This window comes from Dermochelys coriacea, chromosome 5 (assembly GCF_009764565.3).
Source record: "Dermochelys coriacea isolate rDerCor1 chromosome 5, rDerCor1.pri.v4, whole genome shotgun sequence".
NCBI lineage: Eukaryota > Metazoa > Chordata > Testudines > Dermochelyidae > Dermochelys > Dermochelys coriacea.
In genome coordinates, this window is record NC_050072.1 from 123,853,407 (window position 1) to 123,876,314 (window position 22,908).

Consider the following 22,908-nt stretch of genomic DNA (forward strand, 5'->3'; position numbering starts at 1 on the left):
TATCTCTGTTATATATTTATGGAGAGCAATCACATCTCCCCTCAGCCTTCTTTAGGTTAAGCTAAACAAGCCAAGATCTTTGAGTCTAGTCTCATAAAGTAGGTTTTCCATTCCTCAGATCATCCTACTAGCCCTTCTCTGCACCTGTTCCAGTTTGAATTGATCTTAAACATGGCAGGCCAGAATTGCACACAGCATTCCAGATAAGATCTCACCAGTGCCTTGTACAATGGGATATCTGGACCCAATCTGTCACATCCTGATGAGCAGAAGGCTCAGGCAATAGCCCCCAGCAAAAAGGGAACACTTTGGGAGACTAGTGTGTGTGCAGATCCTGGCAATTTCTCTCTGCTCCAAGCCCCCTCTTCTCTACATTTCCATGAGATGGGAAGGTCCAACCCTATCTTTTGTGGAATGAACAACAAATGCTCGGAATCTCCAACTGTCCCAAAGTGAGAGAATGCCTCTTTCCACAGCATTTGTGTCTCATCCTGGCTGGTCATGAGATATTGAACCTTAAGTCCTAGATTTCCAGGAGATTGGAGATTTTGTGCACACTGATTTTTGGGTGTCCAATTTCAGATACCATTCATAGATTCCAAGGCCAGAAGGGACCATTGTAATCATCTAATCTGACCTCCTGTAGAACACAGGCCATAGAACTTCCCCAAAAATAATTCCTAGGAAAACATCCAATCATGATTTAAAAATGGTCAGTGATGGAGAATTGATCCCGACCCTTGGTAAATTGTGCCAAAGTAAATTGTTGTTAAAGCAGCCTGATTTTTCAGAAAGTTCTGATCAGAGCGTTAATCTTAAAATCTGACATTGTGTCATTCGTCTCTAGATCTACTCTCTCTGCAGTGGTCCAAAACTCACTCTAATGAGTCCCAGAATTCATACCACTAACTTTCAGTCCCTATTGCTCTGATGCCGGTGTCTCTGTCACTCCCTTTCCCCCCTCTCTGTCACTTTTTAGTTCCAAGGATGATTTCTTTTGAGGCAGACTACATAGAGAGCTCTGTGAATAAGCTCCCATTCCTTTTCTGGAGAGTTGTGCAAGCATTACTGATTCAGCCGTGTTCTCTTGATTTGGAAATGCTGATTCTGCAGCTTCCTTGACAGACACATACAATCCTGAAATGAAAAACAAGCCCTGGGCATCTTTAATTTAATGCAGTGTAGTCTAGTTGCATCCATGCTCTGCTTTCATTGCTAAGAGATTCATTCAGAACAGATGACATTTTAATGCAGATTTTTCTGAGAAAAATAGTTACTCTGTGCCATAGTTTGGATCGTTTTAAGGTATTAAGTGCTGGAAACAGCACTTTTTGGTGTGTACTGGATTTGACAGAGCATCAATACCCCCTACTGATAAACCTTAGGAGATCTGCTATAGGAGAGCAGGAGCATGAATCAGATACATGAATGCTGAAGCATTTTAATAATACTTGGCAGTAATGCCATTCTTCATTTTAAAAAAAATACAGCATGCTTTCTTCTGGACAGTTTGAGGTCTAACTTTCTCCTCTTGATACTTGCATAAATCTTACTGATATTCCCCAGGAGCAAAGGAGACTTAATATTTCATTCTGTTCATGGGCTATGTGAAAACTACACATGTGATGGGTTGGTCACAGAAACTCCCTCAAGGCTGTCACTAGATGTGCTGAGATACCACTGAGAACAACCCCCCCTCCCCCGCCAGACGAGGCTTCCTCCACTTCCATCTTGTTAAGCTAGACACACCTGTCTGCTCCAGCACTGACCAAGAGGTTGGGCCACACCCCCCTGCAGTTCACAGTAACTAAGATTCACTCAGCCCAGGGGCTTCTCAGTTAACAGGGACTTTTCCACAACCACAGGTTTCAGAGTAGCAGCCGTGTTAGTCTGTATTCGCAAAAAGAAAAAGAGTACTTGTGCTCTAATAAATGTGTTAGTCTCTAAGGTGCCACAAGTACTCCTTTTCTTTTTTCCACAACCAGTATACAGTCTTACTGGGAGCCTAACCCCTGAATAAATCCTTTTTACTCTGTATAAAACTTATACAGGGTAAACTCATAAATTGTACGCCCTCTATAACACTGATAGAGAGATATGCACAGCTGTTTGCTCCCCCAGGTATTAATCACTTACTCTGGGTTAATTAATAAACAAAAGTGATTTATTAAGTATAAAGAGTAGGCTGTAAGTGGTTTCAAGTAATAACAGACAGAACAAAGTAAGTTACCAAGCAAAATAAAACAAAACACGCAATTCTAAGCCTAATACATTAAGAAACTGATTACAGATAAAATATCATCCTCAGAGATGTTACAATAAGCTTCTTTCACAGACGGGACTCCTTCCTAGTCTGTGCCCAATCCTTTTCAGACCAATGGTGTAGTTTTCTTCATTTTTAAAAAATCCAACATTCTTTCTTCTTGACAGTTTGAGATCTAACTTTTTCCTCTTGATACTTGCATAAATCTTACTGATATTCCCCAGGAGCAAAGGAGACCTAATATTTCATGCTGTTCATGGGTTATGTGAAAACTACAGTATAGACATCACTTAAAGTTTTGCTAAAGGACGTATCCAGTCACATAAAAGTCTCCGCTGACTTCACCAGTGAAGTCCATAATTACTGTTGCTTGTTCAGGAACATATGTAACATTTTTAAGACATATTCCTGCTCTCATAAAACAAAAGGAGCAGATGACTTATGCTCTTTTTACCTTAAACAGGTTATACTAAGTGACTTATCATATTTATCTTAATTATAGAAAAATCAGAGTGCAAAGTGTTATGCTGCCCCTGATGGGTGGTCAGCAGAGGATGAGTCTGGGACCTGTGGATCTCTTTGTCTTTGACTTGAGATGGTGAGATCTAAAAACAGTGTCTTGATATTTGGGGCGGGGCTGATTCATGATTTGTTTGGATTCACAGAGTTGGCAATCCCAACTAGAATTCTGAGCACAACTCATGCAAAGTTATTCAAAGCAATGCCTACACATCTTCAAAGGTAACATACAATGTATTATTACAAGAGTTTCTGGGGTTGACACAGGCTGTGCCACACTGGAGCAAGCCAGTGATCTGTCACATCCAATAACCTGCCTTCAGATAGGGTGGCCACTCATGGATTCCCAGAATATTGGACATTCCAGTACTTCCGGGAATGGTGTAGGCCCATCCCCACCAGTGTGACTGTGTAGGCACCACGCACGCAAGGTCATGCTGCATGGGGGGACGCCATTTTGAAGCGTGCACTGCTCTGCCCTTGCCAGTGTGACCACACACAATGCGTTCAAGATCAAGCCAAACAGGGGTTGCCATTTTGAAGACTGCGCCACTCTGCCCCCACAGGCATGATCTCACACACATGGTGCATGTGAGGCGGGGGCATAGCAGCATGCTCTTCAAAATGGCATGCCCTGCCCTATGTTGGACAAAACTTCATCTGGTTTTGTCTCAGGACCAGCTAGGGGACCCCCCCTTAGAAAACTAGGACTGTCAGGAATGGCCTGCCTTCCTCCAGCAGTGGCCAATGTCAGCAAGACAAAAACTGGCCCAAAATGCACCTGATGTGAAATTCTGCCCTATGCAGAAGGCCAACACAAGGCTAGCCCTATTTTTGCCTTCCTGACCCCTGCAATGATCAGTTTACATCCTGAATCAAGACTTTTGTGAGCTGTCTTCACTGGGAAAAAAGGTGTGTTCTTAACTTGTTATCTAATATGTGCCAACTAACATGAGGTAAAATGCTAGTGAAGACAAGGAAAAATAGTGTATTTGTTTCTAACAAGTGGTGACTAACATGAGGTAAAATCCTAATGAAGACAAGGCAGTTTGTAGCTTTAATAGGAGTTAGTAGGATGAGCTAAAGGCTTTTAGGAAACTATCGGGTTTATCATTACTTGTTAAGTTGTATTGAAACTACAAACTTCCTTATCTTAACTAGGATTTTACCTCATATTAGTTACCACTTGTTAGCAAACATACCTTTTTGGCCTACTGAAGATGCACCCTTGTACTGCATAACTACAGATGTTGTTGCTGATCCTAAAATCAACCACCTTTTTTTTTTTTAAATATAATATGATGGATTTTTGAAATCTGTATAATGCATGTAGCAGTTAGTAAGCAAACTGCCCCATCAGAAGATTATCTGGAATTCGAGCTCTACTGTAATAAATTAAATGTTGAGAAAAATACACTTAGAAGAAAGCAAGTGAAATTAAAATCATGAAATACTACAGACAGCACTTTTTGTATGATTGTTTGGTATTTTGAATTTAATGTAGCATTAATGCCCCCTGCTGATAAGCCACAGAAGAACTGATTTGGATTTAAGTAGAAACACAGATACATGAGACTCAAATATTTAATAATACTTTGCACTAATATCATTCTGAAATTGAAAGAAAAAATCCAATATACTTTCCTCAAAACTGGTTTCAGTTTAAATAATAAAATTTAATTTTATGCCCCTCCATAGCAAAATGCCTCTGTGCCTTGACAACAAAACAAAACCAAACCTCTAGAACAATCATTATCACAAATAAGCCCTTTTCTGGTGATTGTTTAGTAATAAGAACAAGTTGACATAACATGGCTTGCTTGGAGCTAAATCTAATTCATAAGAGAAAAATATAACGGCAGCAATAAAAAAGAAACCACTAAAAATATTTCTAAAGCAAATTAGTAAGCAGACCAAAAATGAAAAGCATCTTGCTAAAATCTAGAGACTACAAAATGTTGAACAGATGTATTGCCATTCAGGTTCAGTCTGTAGAAAGCTAAATAATAAATCCTTTCACTGTGTTCAGCATTATCTATTGCTAGCAAAAAAAAAAAAAGAGATCATTAATATAGATTTTATATAGTTTCTGTTGAAAATGTCAATGCAGATAGTAAGTGCTTCAATAAAAGATCCAGGGATCATTTGTTTGACTGCTGAATTTATCTAGGAAAAAACATAATTCCTGCAATACTGTTTTATAGTTAGAATTACACGGGTACACTTCTTCCAGATAGCACCAACACTTATGGCCCTGCACCCTGTCTGTTTATCCCTTCATCTGTTTGTGATGTATAACAGCCTCTGCATGAAACTCAGGGTGGGGTGGAGGAGCCACTTAGGCTGGATTGCTTGGAGATAATAAGCTTGTAGGGGGTGCACTCTGTATATGTCCCCCTCTGCCTCTGATTCCATGCAGCACCCTCTGCAGGGTTTGGGGATCCATGTGTAGGGGTAGGCTGTAGACCCACCAGGATCCGTGGGGTTTGCAGTCAGAACTGCTGGGGCCAAACTGTCCCTCCCACCTGTAGAATGACTGGTAGTAACCCGCTATGAGGGGCTTCTACCTGCCATCCTGTGCGAGGACCTTTCCACACCAATCTCCACAAAAAGGTTTGACTCAGGTCCTTGGTACTTACAAGTTCTGTAGGGAAACTGGATGTCTTCACATTCGGTTCCGGAGTAGCAGCTGTGTTAGTCTGTATTCGCAAAAAAGAAAAGGAGTGCTTGTGGCACCTTGGAGACTAACAAATTTATTTGAGCATAAGCTTTCGTGATGAGCTGTAGCTCACGAAAGCTTATGCTCAAATAAATGTGTTAGTCTCTAAGGTGCCACAAGTACTCCTTTTCTTTTTTACATTCGGTTCTGTCTCTCTAAATTGACTGCAGCTTGATGGGGGGGAGGAGATCCTGAAAGAGAGAGGCAGAGGGGAGAGGACTGTGATGACCCATGTGACACCAGGGTTATGAGTCAGTGCTGGCAATACAGAGGGATAATCTGCAGTGACCAATAGGATGAGAACAGCATTAGCCGTGGCAGGGGAGTCTCAGGGATTCAAGAACATAAAGGTTCGGCTCAGATTCTGCTCTGTTATTGAACTCAGTTGTGCTGCGTTGGTGTAAATGAGAGGAGGGTTTTGGCCTTGATATTTGAAGGCAAGACCAAATACAGAGTTTTTCCGAATGATGCTGCAACTCATGGTAAAGGGCTGTGCTCGTCTCTGGTGTCCAGGGCAACGCAGAAATGTTAAACAGCAGCAGTAATACACCACGCCACCAACACTGCTGTCAGGGTCATCAGTGGAATGGGTGAGTGGCTCAGGGATGCTAGACGAGCACAATGCCAGCAGGAAATGAACCTGGCTTTCTTCCTTCTGTGAATCTTTCGATGCTTGTTTAAAACAAGAAGCAGTTCACTTGAGTACTGCAGCTTACCACAGTTGTGGCATACTCAATAGCTGCCTAGGTCCCTAGCGTCCACTTTATTTTAACTGCATGTTGTCTGCAGAATTTACGTACACATTCTGCAACACGTAACAACAGTGTGATCCATAATGTGTGCCGTGCAGACAGCTTAAAGCATAGCACTGGTGAATCCTAGCAATAGTTTGGCCACTGGAATTTCAAATCTTGAAAATAGAATTTGAAGCAGATCAAATCTTACCCTGTGATTCCTAATGTTTAGTGTCCTACCAAATTCATGGCCATGTAAAATGCGTTAAGGACCATGAAATCTGGTTTCCCCTCGTGAAATCTGGTGTTTTGTGTGCTTTTACCCTGTACTATACAGATTTCACGGGGGAGACCAGCGTTTCTCAAATTGGGGGTCCTGACCCAAAAAGGAGTTGCAGGGGGGGTCAGAAGGTTATTTTAGGGGGGTTGTGGTATTGCCACCCTTACTTCTGTGTGGCCTTCAGAGCTGGGCAGCCGGAGAGCAGCGGCTGATGGCCGGGCGCCCAACTCTGAAGGCAGTGCCCCGCCAGCAGCAGTGCAGAAGTAAGGGTGGCATGGTATGGTATTGCCACCCTTACTTCTGCGCTTCTGCCTTCAGAACTGGGCAGTCAGATAGTGGCAGCTGCTGACTGAGGACTCAGTTCTGCAGGCAACGGCACAGAAGGAAGGCTGGCAACACCATACCAGGTCATCCTTCCTTCTGCGCCGCTGCTATTGGTGTGCATTCATCTTAACCGATGTGATTGTTTGCTTTGGGTCTCCCAGGGATTTTCACTCCTTGAGTCTGAGAAGGTGTCATTCTCAGCTTTTTCCACTAGAGGTTGATCTGACTCTCTGGTTGTTCTTACTTCAAAGCCTCTAGTTTTTTTTTCATTGTGATGTGCGTGACACTAGCATTTATTTAGCAGTGGGCTGGAACCCACAGGGTTTTGTGCTACATGGCTACAACAGGTTAGAGCGTCACGGCTGGATATATCGGTGTATGGGTTAATAGTGTCCTGGCTTTCTCATTAGATGATCATTCAACCCACTGTTCTGAGCAAAGACAATGTGGAAGATTGCCTATGGAATGAACCCCCTCTAGTACTTAATTCATGGACTATGCCTAGATCAGTTCCTGCCATTGAGTCTGACCTTCACTGGGGCAGCCCCTGATGGGGGAATCCCAACTTTTGACAAGCACCAACAAAATCCCATGCATAGAGTGGTCTCCTTTGTGTGTATGATGCCAGCAAAGCTCAGTCATTCGGCAGGGTGACTAAGACCAGAGTGTATCAGTTATGCTCTCAGCATTCCAGTAGTTATCATTGACTCTTGTTAATTGATAACTCATGCTGAATGCAGAGAATCGATTTGTTTCAGCCGGGCACTGAAAAGATTGCCATGGAAAAACCTGCAATAGCTCACTGGCAGATGGGTATTTCCCACACCAGCATAATGGGCACTGTGAGCTTTCACAAGTGCTGTGGATATAAAATATGAATACAAAGGAGAGCGTTTGGTAACAGGCAGTGCAGGGGACAGGCACATTCTGTAACCTTAAAACACCTATTTTGTCAAAGGGAGAAGACTGCGAGACATTGCTCATTAGTATCCCAGCATCATTACCTACAGGTCAGTGTACAAGGATTGAACAGGGGACCTCCAGAACTAAAAGTCTGAGTCTCTAGCTGTAGTGTTGTACCAGACCTACTTCCTCTGTGGACTGGGCACAGAAGGAGGTGGAACGTACACCGACCAGTGGGTTACACAGGTACAGTATGGTTCAGGGCAACAGAGGTTAGAAACTACCATGTGCATGTATATACAGCACCTTGCCCAATGGGGCCCTGATTAGGACCTCTAGGCACTCCTAGTACAAATAGTGACTAGTAAAAAGGAAAGACCTTTGGGTCATTTAGTAAGAGCATTCTCAAACTATGGGACCTGGCCGATGTCCTGGCGGGGCCTTGAACTTTGTTTTAGTATCACTATTTATTGATTTACCACCTTAACAATAAGAAAATGGAAGTGGCTGCCTGCGATTCCCTGGGTGCTTGTCCCCGTTTCTGCTACAGACCCTCTCACTGCATGGTAGCAATGACTGGGCAGGATTTTCCCACAGTCCCTTCTCATCTTTGGGATGGTTGTGATAACCCTCCCTTCTTAACGCCCTCCTGCAGGTGCCCAGCCAGATGCAGCAGTTTGGCTGCCTCAGGGTCTTGTGGGCAGGGAGAGGGGCAAAAAGGAGGGACTGGGGGCTAATGAAGATGTAAAGCTGAGGTGACCAAACGGGGAAGTAGACTGGAGGGAACAGAGGTTCAAGGGGAAACAAGCTGGGGAGTCGGGGGCTTTTCTTGAGCCCTTGCACGCTGATCTGTTCTCCCTTGCGTGCCTGTTCCCCTAGTGGGACTTGCAGGTCACACTGCAGTTTCATTTTAGGGTGATCTTTCCACCCCTGTAAAAGCTCCACTCACAGTACCCAGCTCATCATTGAGCCCGTCTTCAGTTGTACCATTTGGCACAGAGTGGACCTGGTTCTCCAGTGCCCTGCATCTTGCATTGTTCATTTACACTTGTGCCAAGTGGATGTAAGGGCTGAGCACTGCACCAAATGACTGCGCAGGACTTAAAGACAGGGCACGGATTCAGGCCGCTTGTTCCATGTTTCAAACACCTGTTCTGAATCTCCATTCTGTCCTTTCCTGAGAGTGACACACCACATACCATACATCTGCATTTGGAAGCCATGGCTTCCATTAAATGTAATTCCTTCCCATCGTGGCTTTCAACAGAGGGTACTTTCTGGTAAATTTTAATACATTCCACTCAGGCTTTCATTGTAAAGTTGCAGCTGCTAAACCATTGAAATGTAGGGTTGGAAGGGACCTTGAGAGGTCATCTAGTCCCAGCCCCCTGCACTGAGGCAGGACCAAGTAAATCTAGGCCACCCCTGGCAGGTGGTTGTCCACCTGTTCTTAAAACGTCCCCAGTGATGGGGATTCCACAATGGCCCTAGTTAAATGAGGATGGCTATTAACCATGGATACTAGAAATAAAAAGTGATGTTGAGCCTGAGGGCATGTCTGCACCGGCGCAGCTGCACGGCTGTAGCACTTTAGTGAAGATGCTCTCCGCCAGCAGGAGAGAGCTCTCCTGTTGGCGTTGGTACTCCACCTCCTCAAGAGACGGTAGCTATGTTGGCGGGAGAAGCTCTCTTGCCAGTTTAGCACTGTCTGCATGGGGGGTCAGTAGAACTACGTTGCTCAGGGGTGTAGATTTTTTACACCCTTGAGTGATGTGGTTATACCAATACAAGGCTGTAGTATAGACCTGACCTCATTCTCCACTACTTTGTATCTGATCTTGCCACGAGTGCAGAGGGGGCGCAATATGCTCCCATGTGACAATGGTAGTGTTTTATACTTACTCAGGGTTCGCTTTGTATTCCTGTAAATGCCTACACAGGGGGCCAGATTCTCATTTACTCAAACGCCACTTTACACCACTCTGCCAGCACGAAGGAGCCTTAAAGTGCATGTAAATGACACTCCATTTTACGATTCCTTTACACTGCCACTGTAAAGAGGACTTGGTGCAAAGCCTACAGAGTATAAAACCCTACAGCCTTTCCTGCCGCCCACCCACCCATGCTTAGCACCAGAATAACCAGTATCCTCAAGAAGCTAGAAGCAGCTGCTTTTTAGGAAGTATCTTTCATAATTAATAAAGAGCAGTTGTTTTCAGTCTCTCCATTACTGTGAGCTTCCATCAAAAGGTTTTAATTGCACATACATGTGGAGGTGGGGAAATAAAAAGAAGGGAAAGTGCACTGATCTGCAGTCAGGGGCCGTTGTTCCCACACAGCTATAATGAAATGTCTCTACGCATACTGCTACCAGCTTTCACAGGACAGGGGAGCATCACCCGAGGGACTTGAAACAAGACAGCTTCCCTCTGCCTTGAATGGGAAGCTCTCCCAGCAGCCAAGGTGGAAAAGGGAGAGGGAACTGCTGCTGAGGTCAGCTGCACTCAAGACAAAGACGATATCCGGCTTCAGTGGGCTTGGGCGGGGTTGCTTGCTGTCCTGACTTTCACAGGGCAGTGCCAGCTGGTGTGCTCATGTTTTTGACCCGAGCTCTGTTCCCAAGTGGCAAGTCGACGTGACTTCCACAGCTGGTATTGGAAATATGTTCTTGGTAGGAAGGCCCCAAATTGACATACATATTGTAGCAGGAAGAGATGAAGTTAGGGACAACAGAATCAAATGTAATACTTACCCCAAAGTCAGGCCTTTGGGGACCCATATACATTTCTGTATTAAAAGTCTGCAGTAGGAAGTTTGAAGTTTGAAATTCAGTAGTTTTGGGTTACTTCTGTGCTTAGATCTGTGGGGGACAATCTAGGCCATTATTAGACTACTCTATTTTCACAGTTCTTTCCAATACAGCCTGTGCCCCTGACTGCCGTCATTCTACCTGTATCTCCAAGGTAATACCCAGAGAACCTATTCCCGCTTCTGTCTTGGGTGGCTGTGTCTAGTATCACTAGCCTCAATCCCCAGCACTTGCTTATTTGGGATGCTGCAAAGCTGCAAGCCACCAGATGATTTTTTACATACTAAAATTTGAGGATTGTGGCTAGTGATTCAAAAATTGCAGTTCTTAGATTCCGGCTGTTCTATTTAAGAGTTTACAAACTTCCATCAAACTATGCACAAATCACCTGTTCCACCTTGACTTCAGGATACCAGCAGCAGATCCAGACACCTCCTCCTGTAGTGCTAGGAGCCTGATTGTGATTTGTTGTAAGGCCTGGTCTACACTGAGATTTTATACCAGTACAACCATTTTGGCTAGGAGTGTATATATATTTTTACCAGTATAGTTACACAAATACAACTCCTAATGTGGACACTTTTATACAAGTATAAAGGTGCCTTACTTCAATATATTAGAGAGATAAGGTGGGTCAGGTAATATCTGTTACCAGTATAGTTTATTCCCCTTCCCATACAGGAATAAGATCTACCAGTGAAAGCACTTTTATACCAATATAACGGTGTCTGCACTAGGGGTTGTACTGGTGTAACTATACCAGTATAGGTGAGCCATGGGGCTCCTTTACATTCCTCTGTCAGTGAAGAGGGCATTCAAAACGGCTACAAATTCTTTAAGATCCCTTTACACTGACAAAGTGCTATCAAGGGTCATTAGTGTTCCTGGAAATGAGAATCAGATGCTGTGTTTTTTACCTTGTGATGAAGTGTGTATATTTTCAGATGCTTTAGGATCTTGTAGTCTTCTCAGAAACTTCCTTTTACTGTAACAGATGTCTTGAGAAGGCACCTAGGGCCTATTTTGGAAGAGGGGGTCTGCTTCAGTCTTTATAAGCCATTCTTATTCCTAATTTAATTATTACAGTAAAATGGTAAGATAATACAATTAATTCTTGGAATAGACTCCCAGCAAGTTCCAGGGAGACCACTCTGATTCTTACACAGCCCCAACTTCAAAGGAGTTCCTCTGCTAGTAACACCTCCCCAGCATCCATGCGGCTTTCCAGCCTGTGTCACATTGCTGATTAGAGTTGAAATGTCTTATAGCAAAGCCGTTTTCTTGAACTGAATGCTTTCAGAGGGAATCATAACTTGTGCTTGCCACAGCTCCATCTCATAATGCTCCATCTCAGAAATCAGGTTGCGAAGTCAGCTATCTTGGATGAGGAGCAGGAAACGCTATTCCTTCCTAACTGTTCCTTCCTACCAGTCAACCTCCAGAATATTGAAATTCAGGCTGTCTTTAGAAAGTTAGGTGTAGACTAATTTAAGGCCAGAAGGGAACATTAAATCATCTAGTCTGATTTCCTGCAGAACTCAGGGCTGAGAATATTAATCTCTGGGGCAAATTGAGATGGGATTTGACACTACCACCACATGCGCACACACACACGATGCTTTTCACTGCCCCACTGCATTTACTGTGTGGGGATGGTGAGGGCGAACTATGCATGTGCTGTATGGCAAGCTGTCCTCAGGAATAGAGGTTGCACTACAGCTTGCATTAGTTTTAACTATTGCCAAGGTGCTCATATGCCAGGGCAATTAGCTCTTACATAGCTAAATTCATACAGTATTATCGTGCACTGTTTAGTGGGGTTAAAAGAAAAGGAGGACTTGTGGCACCTTAGAGACTAACAAATTTATTTGAGCATAAGCTTCGTGAGCTACAAAATACAGACTAACATGGCTGCTACTCTGAAACCTGTTTAGTGGTTGCCACTGCCATTTGCTGGATAACATCCAAACTGCTCCCCTGTGCATTTTAAGACATTGCTGCTAAGAGTTAAATGAGGCTTTCCTTTAGCACAAAGAGTAGGACTCTCTTCTGTTTGGAGCAGATGGTGTGAGTTCCATCCTTGCTCTCCCAGCTGACCAAGGTTGCAGCACACTGATGCCATGAATTTTCTAGATGACAGTGAGCTTGTTCCACTACAAGTAAACTTGTACCATTTACAATTACTGGCTCAGTTCCAGTTTTTCATACCGAGTCCCAGGAAATTCTTTTGGATGCTTGAAACTACCTAGGGTGAAATCGTTGACCCATTGAAGTCGATGACAAAGCTCCCACTGGCTTCAATAGGGACAGTATTTCACCCCTGGTTTATTTTATTAACAAAAACATTTTAATTATTTTTTTTTTACAAGTTGGAAATGTTTGTTCAAGAGACATTGGTACTCTGCCTTGAACTTGCTCTGTGTTTACTAGGAACAAAGAGTCCACTGAAATATGAGTACAGTGCGATGAATGATGTTTGGGGTGACAGGGAAAGTCAGATGAGTGTGGACCCTATCAAAGCTGTTCTTTTGTTCAAAGTGACCATTAATGACACTTAGTTGGTGTTTCATGATGAGCTCATTCAGACATTCCGGGTATGTCTATACTGAAGCTGGGTGGACATACCTGTGGAAGCTCAATCAGAGGCCCCAATCAGTTACCCAGCATATTGTATCTTTACCTCTGAATGTAAAACACATGAATCTGAAATTGAATTAGAAATAGATCATTTAGGCCACTACTTTAGTGTAAATTATATGCTACACTACTTTTAGCCTGTGCAGTTTTAAATGACTCAAACACTCTCAATGTCAAAGATTCTTTCTGCATAACATCTCCAAGTTACAGCCTTTCCTACCCATCCACACAGCTAAAACTCTTGTCCAGGCTCTCATCATCTTTCATCTTGATTACTGCAACATCCTTCTCTCTGGTCTTGACAAATGCAAGCTTGCCCAACTCATCTCCATTCAGAATGCTGCTGCATAGATCACAACCTGCACTTTGACCATGTCATCCCCTCTTTGAATCCCTCCACCAGCTCTCTCTTTTTTATCGCATCAAACATAAGCTGCTTGTCTTCACTTTCAGGGCCCTTCATGACCTATCCACACCAGATCAGTCCTGTCTCGTTCGCTGTCATGATGTTGACTCCTGCCTCCGATCAGCCCATGATGCCACCCTCCATCATCCACTTGTTAAATTTCAAACAAGCCCCTTTGTGCTCTCTCCCATCCTGCCCCTTACACTTGCATATTGTGCTGACCAGTATTGTATCATTGTTTTCTTGATTAGGATAACATGAGTACTGTGTTGACTCCTGCACCTGTACAGAGCCCTGTTGATTTCATTGGGGCTTCACTTGGGTGAAGGAATCTACCCATGTATATGAGCTTGAAGGATTGGTTTTAAAATTAGTTGTTTCTAAAGCTTGGCATCAGCACTGTAAGGACTGTCATTATACTGTACAGGAATGTAGTTCAAACACAAAACTGCCTCACCTTTGTAGTCCTGTAAATCACTTGATTATGTTGTGGGCCATCATAATTGGCAATACAATTACTAGGCGATTAAGTCTTATTGGATATTAATTCTTTCCAGTAGAGAAAACAAATAATGCATAATGACCACACTAGGCTTAGTTGAGTAATAGCTGTAAATTCAATTAATAAGCTTGAAACAAGGGGGATTGTAACTTTCCACTACAGCCCAAGCTGTGTTTACGTGTGAGGGAAGGAGTGCATGGAGCGTGTTTCTGAGAGAGCTATCCATGGTACTTGCACATTCTACATTACCACAGGTTTCAGAGTAGCAGCCGTGTTAGTCTGTATCCGTAAAAAGAAAAGGAGGACTTGTGGCATCTTAGAGACTAACAAATTTATTAGAGCATAAGCTTTCGTGAGCTACAGCTCACTTCATCGGATGCCTACAGTAGAATGCACTGTATGTATCCGATGAAGTGAGCTATAGCTCACGAAAGCTTATGCACTGTATGCATCCGATGAAGTGAACTGTAGCTCACGAAAGCTCATGCTCTAATAAATGTGTTAGTCTCTAAGGTGCCACAAGTACTCCTTTTCCATTACTACAGAATCTGAGGGTATGTCTACACTACAATTAAAAACCCGTGGCTGGTCCATACCAACTGACTCTGGCTCGTGGGGCTAAGGCTGCAAGGTGGGAAGATCCCAGAGCTTGGTCTGCAGCCCAAACTCAAACGTCCGCATGGCAATTAAATAGCCCCACAGCCCGAGTCCAGCGAGCCGAGTTAGCTGGCACAGGCCAGCTGCAGGTATCTAATTACAGAGTAGACGTACCCTTAGTGTCTCACCATCTTTCATGTATTTATCCGCGCAAACATCCCTGTGAAGCAAGGCAATGCTATTATCCCAGAGAAGTGAGACACAGAGAGATGTGCGCACATGTACACTTCGAGCTGGAATGGGGGGTAATTCCCAGCTCATAGAGATTCCCATGCTAGCTCTAACTGAGCTCGCACACTAAAAATAAAGTGGAGGTGGAAAGGGCAGGAAGGGCTGGCCATTCCAAGTACATGCTGTGCATCTTGGAGGGGTATGTAGTCCTGCTGCTCACGCCACCTTCACCTACCCACTATTTTTAGCCCACTAGCTCGATCAGAGCTAGTGTGGGTATGTCTCTGAGTTGGGAACTATACCCCCCATCTCAAAGTGTAGACATCCCCTAAGGACTTCCTCAAAATCACCCAAGAAGCCCAGTGTGGAGCACTGATTTGAACCCAGGTCTCCTGAACTCTGGGTTGTTGCTATTATTTATTACCATACCACCTAGGAGCCGTAGACATTGACCACTATGCTAGGCACTGTACAAACACAGAACAGAAAGACAGCCCTGCCCCAAAGAGCTTACAATCTAAGTAAGTGATGAGAGCTTCCGTCCTTCCTCTCAAGGGAATTTTGGCAGAGTCAGCCAGAATTCTTTCCAGGGCTTTGGGGGAACGCACACAAAAGTGGCTGCTGAGTAATTCTTGCTCTAACTGTACTAAAGACGTCACCCTTGGGCAGACATCCAGCCTGGAAAATAGCTGCATGGTGAGTAAAACTAATATATATGCAACTGGAAAAGTGGCTCTAAACCTGGACACAATCGGGCAGCCTTAACTAGAGCTATTACTGCATGCGCCAGCTATAATAAAGTGAGTGTGTGTGTGTGTACATGCACACACATCTGTACAGAGATGGACATTTTATTTTATAACCATGAGAATAATATTAGCAGCCTACAAAGGCTTCATTCTTTCAATTAATTACTAAATCAGAGAAACACTAGACTGCGTAAAGCACATATGGGGGCAGCCCAGTCACATACAGTGCAAGAAGTAAAAATTTACAGTGGGCTTTTCTTACCCAAAGCCCATTGACATCACTGGAAAGACTCCTATTGACTTCAGTGGGCTTGGATATGGGCCCTAATGTACCTTAAAATAAAGACAAGGGGCTATTTTACTGGCTTTCTTTCTTTAATTAGTATTTAATTATATAGCCCAGACTCTAGTATCATGCAAGATATATTCAGCGTGGCTTTGGTGTCTGTAGCAGGGCGGTCACCCGCTCCTGCCCTGTGGGGCTTGAAATCAGCCCTGGGAGAGGGCTGCTGCTAGGGAAAGCAGCAAGCCTCGGCTGATTGGGGAAACAGCCACAGTGGTGGCCACGCCCCAATCAGGGCCCAGCTGGCCTTTATAAGAGGACAGTGGGCCAGGAGGACACAGTCTCTCTAGAGGTTGAGAGGGAGGGGCCTGATGGCTGGGAGCTGAGCAGAGAACCTAAAGTGGAGCAGGGCTGGGAAAAGGCCAGAGGAGCTGGGGAGCTCTGGCCTGAGAAACCCCCAGGCCGCAGGCCTTGATGAAGGCCTAGGAAAAGGATACCGGGGTTGCAGAGGGCAGCCCAAGGGTAGGCAGAAGCAGCAGGTCCAGGCCCTCCTTGCCGATGATGAGGGGTAATTATACTGCAGTCCGATCCAGGGAGTGGGGGCTTGGTGGTGACTGGCAGTAGCCAAAGACTGAGGAGAGGTGGGGATAGGAGAGTGGGGGTTCCCCGGAGGTGGGGAGACCCAGATCTGTGGGGGTACTGCCAGGGGGCAGCACCCCAGCGTGAAAGGGGCACGGTGTCCTGGAGGGACTCGGGGCCCAGCGGCAAGCGGGCCACCGGCCTGCAGAGGGCGCTCCGGAGGCTGGTGAGCTAATTCTCTGGACGACCAGCAGGAGGCGCCGCACCGGTGAGTCCCGTCCCGCCACAGTGTCCATATTGAGGATGCAGTAACATTTGTCTATTTCAAGGAATCATGAAAGTTTCAATGGGAATTAGTTTCTCATATGAAGCTTTACTATTAACGATACTTGATTTGTGTATTTGAAAAAAAAACAAATAACCTTTCAGTGCTCCAGTTCTTTTTTTCTTATTCCCCAAATGTCCTTTAAACACCCAGGAAGCACAAGAGAATAAAGGTGGTCTTGTGGTCAAGACACTGACACAGAACTTGGGAGAACTGGATTTAATACCTGGCTCAACTACATATGGCCTTGGGCAAGTCATTTAATCTCTCTGGGACTCTATTCCCCACCTGTAAAATAAGCATGATAACACTCTAGCACATTGTTAGACTTGTCTGGTTACCTATGAGCCCTTTGGAGCAGAACTTTCTCGTAAGGATGGTCTAAATGCACATGTTGTACCAATGTAATATCAGTTTGGAAAGTTTTAGAGCAGGACAACGGTACTTATATAGGTAAAGCTCATGAAATAATATAAGCACCTTTATATGAGTGTCACTGTAACCAGCTAAGAGCTGCACCAATTTAAATATCTCTTTCTAGAAGTGGATACAATTAAATTGGTCCAAAAACTGTCTACCAAAAACTGGGAAGATATTCCCTCATAGTGCATTGAGCCTAGCACTATGTGGCCTTGCTCTTAATTGGTGCCCCTTCATGCTATCCTAGCTAAAACAACAATAATTTAGGCAGCAGGTCTTTGAGGCTCTTATCTTAGATAAATATTGACTTCTTTGTCAGCTATCTTTGAAATAATCCCTTCTTTGACACTGACAAAGAGACTGTCAGATTTCCATGGTTTGGTAAATAGACAGGTTATTTTTGGGGACTGGGCTGTGGACACGGTGAAGGGGTTGTTCTATCTTTCAAGCTTGGAATCTCCATTCTGGATACCAGGCCTGAGGCTGGGATTTTCAAAGAGGCTGGTTGGCTGTCAATAGAAGCTAGGCAGCATTACTCAGTAAAGCCCAGAATGAGGCAGCACGTTTTAAAAGCAGAGGCGATTTTAGATTTGGAAACCCTGGCAGTAATTGGTGTGGTATTCCATTTTGGAATGAAATTTATTAATACATTTCTTTTAAAAGTGTAGCACATTCATATACTAAGCAAGATAAATTAAATAATGGACAGAATGTTTAAAACCCATTTTATTTGCAACATGCAAACAGAATGTCAAGTTGGTAGAGAAATTGTAATTCAGTTGGTAGATACTCTTTGTAAGGAGTCAGTCCCTGAATATGATATTAGGGGTGCTTTGCCACTGGAATGCTGCTTTTCTGAAGAGATGTAAATTGAAATCCTGATCACTTGTGGCCATTTCATAGAATCACAGAATATCAGGGTTGGAAGGGACCTCAGGAGGACATCTAGTCCAACCCCCTGCTCAAAGCAGGACCAATCCCCAACTAAATCATCCCAGCCAGGGCTTTGTCAAACCTGACCTTAAAAACTTCTAAGGAAGGAGATTCCAGCACCTCCCTAGGTAACGCATTCCAGTATTTCACCACCCTCCTAGTGAAAAAGTTTTTCCTAATATCCAACCTAAACCTCCCCCACTGCAACTTGAGACCATTACTCTTTGTTCTGTCATCTGCTACCACTGAGAACAGTCTAGATCCATCCTCTTTGGAACCCCCTTTCAGATAGTTGAAAGCAGCTATCAAATCCCCCCTCATTCTTCTCTTCCGCAGACTAAACAATCCCAGTTCCCTCAGCCTCTCCTCATAAGTCATGTGTTCCAGTCCCCTAATCATTTTTGTTGCCCTCCGCTGAACGTTTTCCAATTTTTCCACATCCTCCTTACAGTGCGGGGCCCAAAACTGGACACAGTACATTTAAAATGAAATATCTCATGGCTCCCTTCACAAAAGTAGAATGTTAATTCCAGTCTCCTGTCCTCATGCTAGGTTGGATGATGATTTATTTTATTTTATTTTAATTTTCTGCCTAAACTTACCTTGTAATTATCATGTATTACTCATTAAATGCTAACAGAGTGACTGGTGCTACACAAGACCCAGGAGAAGACGTGGTCCTTGCCCTGAGGTGTTAACATCCTAAGCAGATGGAGAACACAAACCAGACACAGGAGACTCAGAGGAACAGGAAGTTTGCCCCTCCTTTTGCAGAACAAATGAGGGTGTAGCTTCCGACGCTGAAAGAGAATTTTGTCCAAACTGACGATGCAAGAATGCCCATGCCAAGGCCCTGTGTCGTGCAACCCCTCTGGTTCTCTTGGCTCATTTGCTTCCTATGGTGCCAGAGCTCAGCCACCAGCCTGTGGTGGAAGAGGAAGCACTTGGGTTAATATTGAGTCTATAAGTATTATGACTGGGTGGTTAGATGCACATAGAGTAGAAGACAATCCAATCCATCCCGCCGCTCCTACCTAGTCTCCTAGTGTCAATACTGATTCCTAGGGTGATGGGGTATCTAGTGGGAAGAGAAAAACAATACTACGAAGCTGGCACTTCTCCCTTCTTGCCTTCTGTGCAATGCAGATCTCCCTTTGCGGACTGAGGTGAAGATCTGAACTATAACACTGGCATTTCATCAATTGCTATCCTAGTGATCGATGCCAGCTTTCAACGGGGTGGGGTGTCCCCAATTCATGTAGAGTTGGTTCCTCTCCTAGAAGGCTACGTTAGTGGGGCAACAACGTGATGAGCATCTTCGTTGTTTTCAGATCTCTGCAGAGTCTTGCTCATTTGTCAGTTGTGTGGATTTCTGGTAAAGCAGATGGCTTAGCTCTCATTGTTTGCAAGGTGATCTATTGTAAAGTCTCAGATTTAAGGACTGTCACTCTGTGACACTCTATACATCGGAGGAACATCCTGCACCCCCATGTTCATCCTTATAATATGATTGTGTGGTATCCAATGCAAAGTTTGTCATGTCAGGTGTCTTCGGAAGGCTCATGATGCACTGAGCATTGTTGTTATACTAATGTTATGGGTTGCAATATCATGTATATAGTTCTGAGTCTGAAAATGTGTCCTCATGGCTTAAAACAAGCCCAGGTAAAACTCTCCAGGAGTACAGGGCAGTTCACATCTCATCAGGGCATGTATGGGACAAACCCAGCCCAGCCTCACAGGAACAAAGGACGCTGGCCTAGGCAGCAACAAAGGATCTGTCGGACTCTAGAGTGAGTCACCCCGCTTCCCTTGGTCAGTTTGGGACTATGATGAGGTAATGCTCAGCTGACCCTGAAGGGGTGGGGGCAAAACCAAGAGCGAAGAAAGAACATAATAAAAGGGAGAGACATTTGCCTGTGGTGAGAAGCATCTAAGTTTGTAAGGGCACTGAAAGTGTTAAGATCAGCTTAGAATGTGTTTTGCTTTTGTTTCATTTGACCAAATCTGACTTTTTGACTTATAATCACTTAAAATCTATCTTCTGTAGTTAATAATTTGTTTGTTTGTTCTACCTGAAGCAGTGCATTTGGTTTGAAGTGTGTCAGAGACTCCCCTTGGGATAACAAGCCTGGTACATATCAATTTCTTTGTTAAATTTACGAACTCATACAAGCTTGCAGCATCCAGTGGGAATAACTGGGCATTGCAAGACAGCGGTTCCTAGGGTTGTGTCTGGGACCGGAGCTATTGGCTAGTGTCATTTGGTTGCTCCCTCGCATATGTGGGAGCAGCTTACATGCTAGAGGCTGTGCGTGAACAGCCCAGGAGTGAGAATTCTCACAGCGGAGCTGGGTAAGGTTAGCTCCAAGAATCGAGGATTGGAGTGACCTAGCAGATCACCAGTCCAGATAACACCAGGGGAATATTACACTCACCCAGAGAAAGCAAACTAAAAACTGCAGAAAGTAATGACTTCCAAATTTTATATCAATGCGCTAGCATTCAACTTAAAAGGGAAAAAGTGAAAAATATGTATGTTTCTGAGATTTAAATATAAGTAGAGCCATCCCAAATTCACGGTCATGAAAGACACGCCATGGACTGTGAAATCTGGTCTTTTGTGTGCTTTTACCCTATACTATACAAATTTCACGGGGGAGACCAGTGTGTCTCAAACTGGAGGTTCTGACCCAAAAGGGGGTCACAAGGTTATTTTAGGGGGGTCACAGTATTGCCACCCTTACTTCCGTGCTGCAGCCTTCAGAGGTGGGTGGCCAGAGAATGGTGGCTGCTGACCAAACACCCAGCTCTGAAGGCACAGCAGTGCAGTAGTAAGGGTGACAATACCATACTATGCCATCCTTACTTCTACGCTGCTACTGGCGGCGGCTCTGCCTTCAGAGCTGGGCTCCCGGCCAGCAGCCACCACTCTCTGGCCACCCAGCTCTGAAGGTATTGACACTGCCAGCAGCAGCACAGAAGTAAGGGTAACAGTACTGCAATCCCCCTACAATAACCTTGCGACCCCCCCCCACAACTCCTTTTTGGGTCAGGACCCTTACAGTTACAACAACATGAAATTTCAGATATAATTTTGTGATTTCAGATATTTATGATTTTTAAAATCCTATGACTATGAAATTGACCCAAATGGATCATGAATTTGGTAGGGCCCTAATTATAAGGATTAATTACCAAACTTCATTCCATTTGAGTAAGCCTTTAAAAAGAGCCTATGTTGTTACTTGGGGTTTTCACAAAAAGAAAAGGAGTACTTGTGGCACCTTAGAGACTAACAAATTTATTAGAGCATAAGCTTTCGTGAGCTACAGCTCACTTCATCGGATGCATCCGATGAAGTGAGCTGTAGCTCACGAAAGCTTATGCTCTAATAAATTTGTTAGTCTCTAAGGTGCCACAAGTACTCCTTTTCTTTTTGCGAATACAGACTAACACGGCTGCTACTCTGAAACTTGGGGTTTTCAGAATCCCCAACAGGGGCAACTAAACTATTTTGCTGTAGGTGGTGGTAAGCATAAATCAACAGGAACTCAGCGATTCTGTCTGATCAAGGATTAAATGCAAGTCAGCATGCTCTTGTCTAACACTGCAGTTTATTAGATTTAAGCGCACACAGACATAAGCAATAGATTTAGAACATACCAGATACTTACCTAACATCTGGAACAGTACTGAGTAATAGCAGCGGTTTGCAGTGGCCAATTCCTCACCCACCGGGGAAAAGGGTGTCAGGAAAAACATCTCTCAAGATGGTTTCAGAGGATTGCTCCCAAGTACACTCTCTATTAGCTGATCTTTTATAACTACAAAACACATAGGTCATAATGACCCCTACTGGATCATCACTTTTCCTAACTTTCAATAAACTTTCTAATATCAAAGGTGTCTAGACTCAAGGTTTTCCACCCACCAAAGGTCTCAGTTGTTTTCTTGTCTGTCTCCTCTCCCATTCTGATTAGCAGAAGCTGCCAGCTAGATATGACCTTGCTTCTGAAAGCCTGTCTCCAAATTAACCCTTAACTATGTGGTGTTTTATTTCATTACTTCAGGGTGGCTGAATGCACATAATATGGTTGCAATTAACTTATCCCATTCTGGGGTATACACACCCTCAAATCTAGGGCAATGTGATCTTCCTGTACATGGAACCAAAATTCTGTGATCAGCTAAAGTGGGTGCAGCTAATTCATGCAGCTAATTGTTGTTTCTGCAAGGCATAAAATAATGTGGGCCTCATGTATGCTATAAAATTAACTCCTGGCTTCAGAGTTGTGCTCCTGAATCTCAGCTTTCATTCTGAAAAATAAATTATGGGTGGGATTTTCAGAAGCCATCGTAGAAGATTAGGGTTAGAAGAGTCTAGTCCAACCCCCTCCTCAAAGCAGGATCAACCCTAGTTAAATAATCCCAGTCAGGGCTTTGTCAAGCCGGACCTTAAAAACTTTTAAGAAGGGAGATTCCACCACTTGCCTAGGGAACCCATTCAAGTGCTTCACCACCCTCCAAGTGAGAGAGTTTTTCTTAATATCCAACCTAAACCTCCCCCACTGCAACTTGAGACCATTGCTCCTTGTTCTGTCATCTGCCACCACTGAGAACAGCCGAGCTCCATCCTCTTTGGAACCCCCCTTCAGGTAAAGTTGAAGGTTGCTATCAAATCCCCCCTCGCTC

The 22,908-nt window shown here is 44.0% G+C and overlaps 1 protein-coding gene across 3 annotated transcripts in view; it reads left to right on the plus strand.

The window, feature by feature from the left end:
• PLPPR1 (phospholipid phosphatase related 1) overlaps nt 1-22,908 on the plus strand; it is a 194,627-nt gene that overhangs the window by 118,520 nt on the left and 53,199 nt on the right. The gene's annotated exons all lie outside the window — the stretch shown is intronic.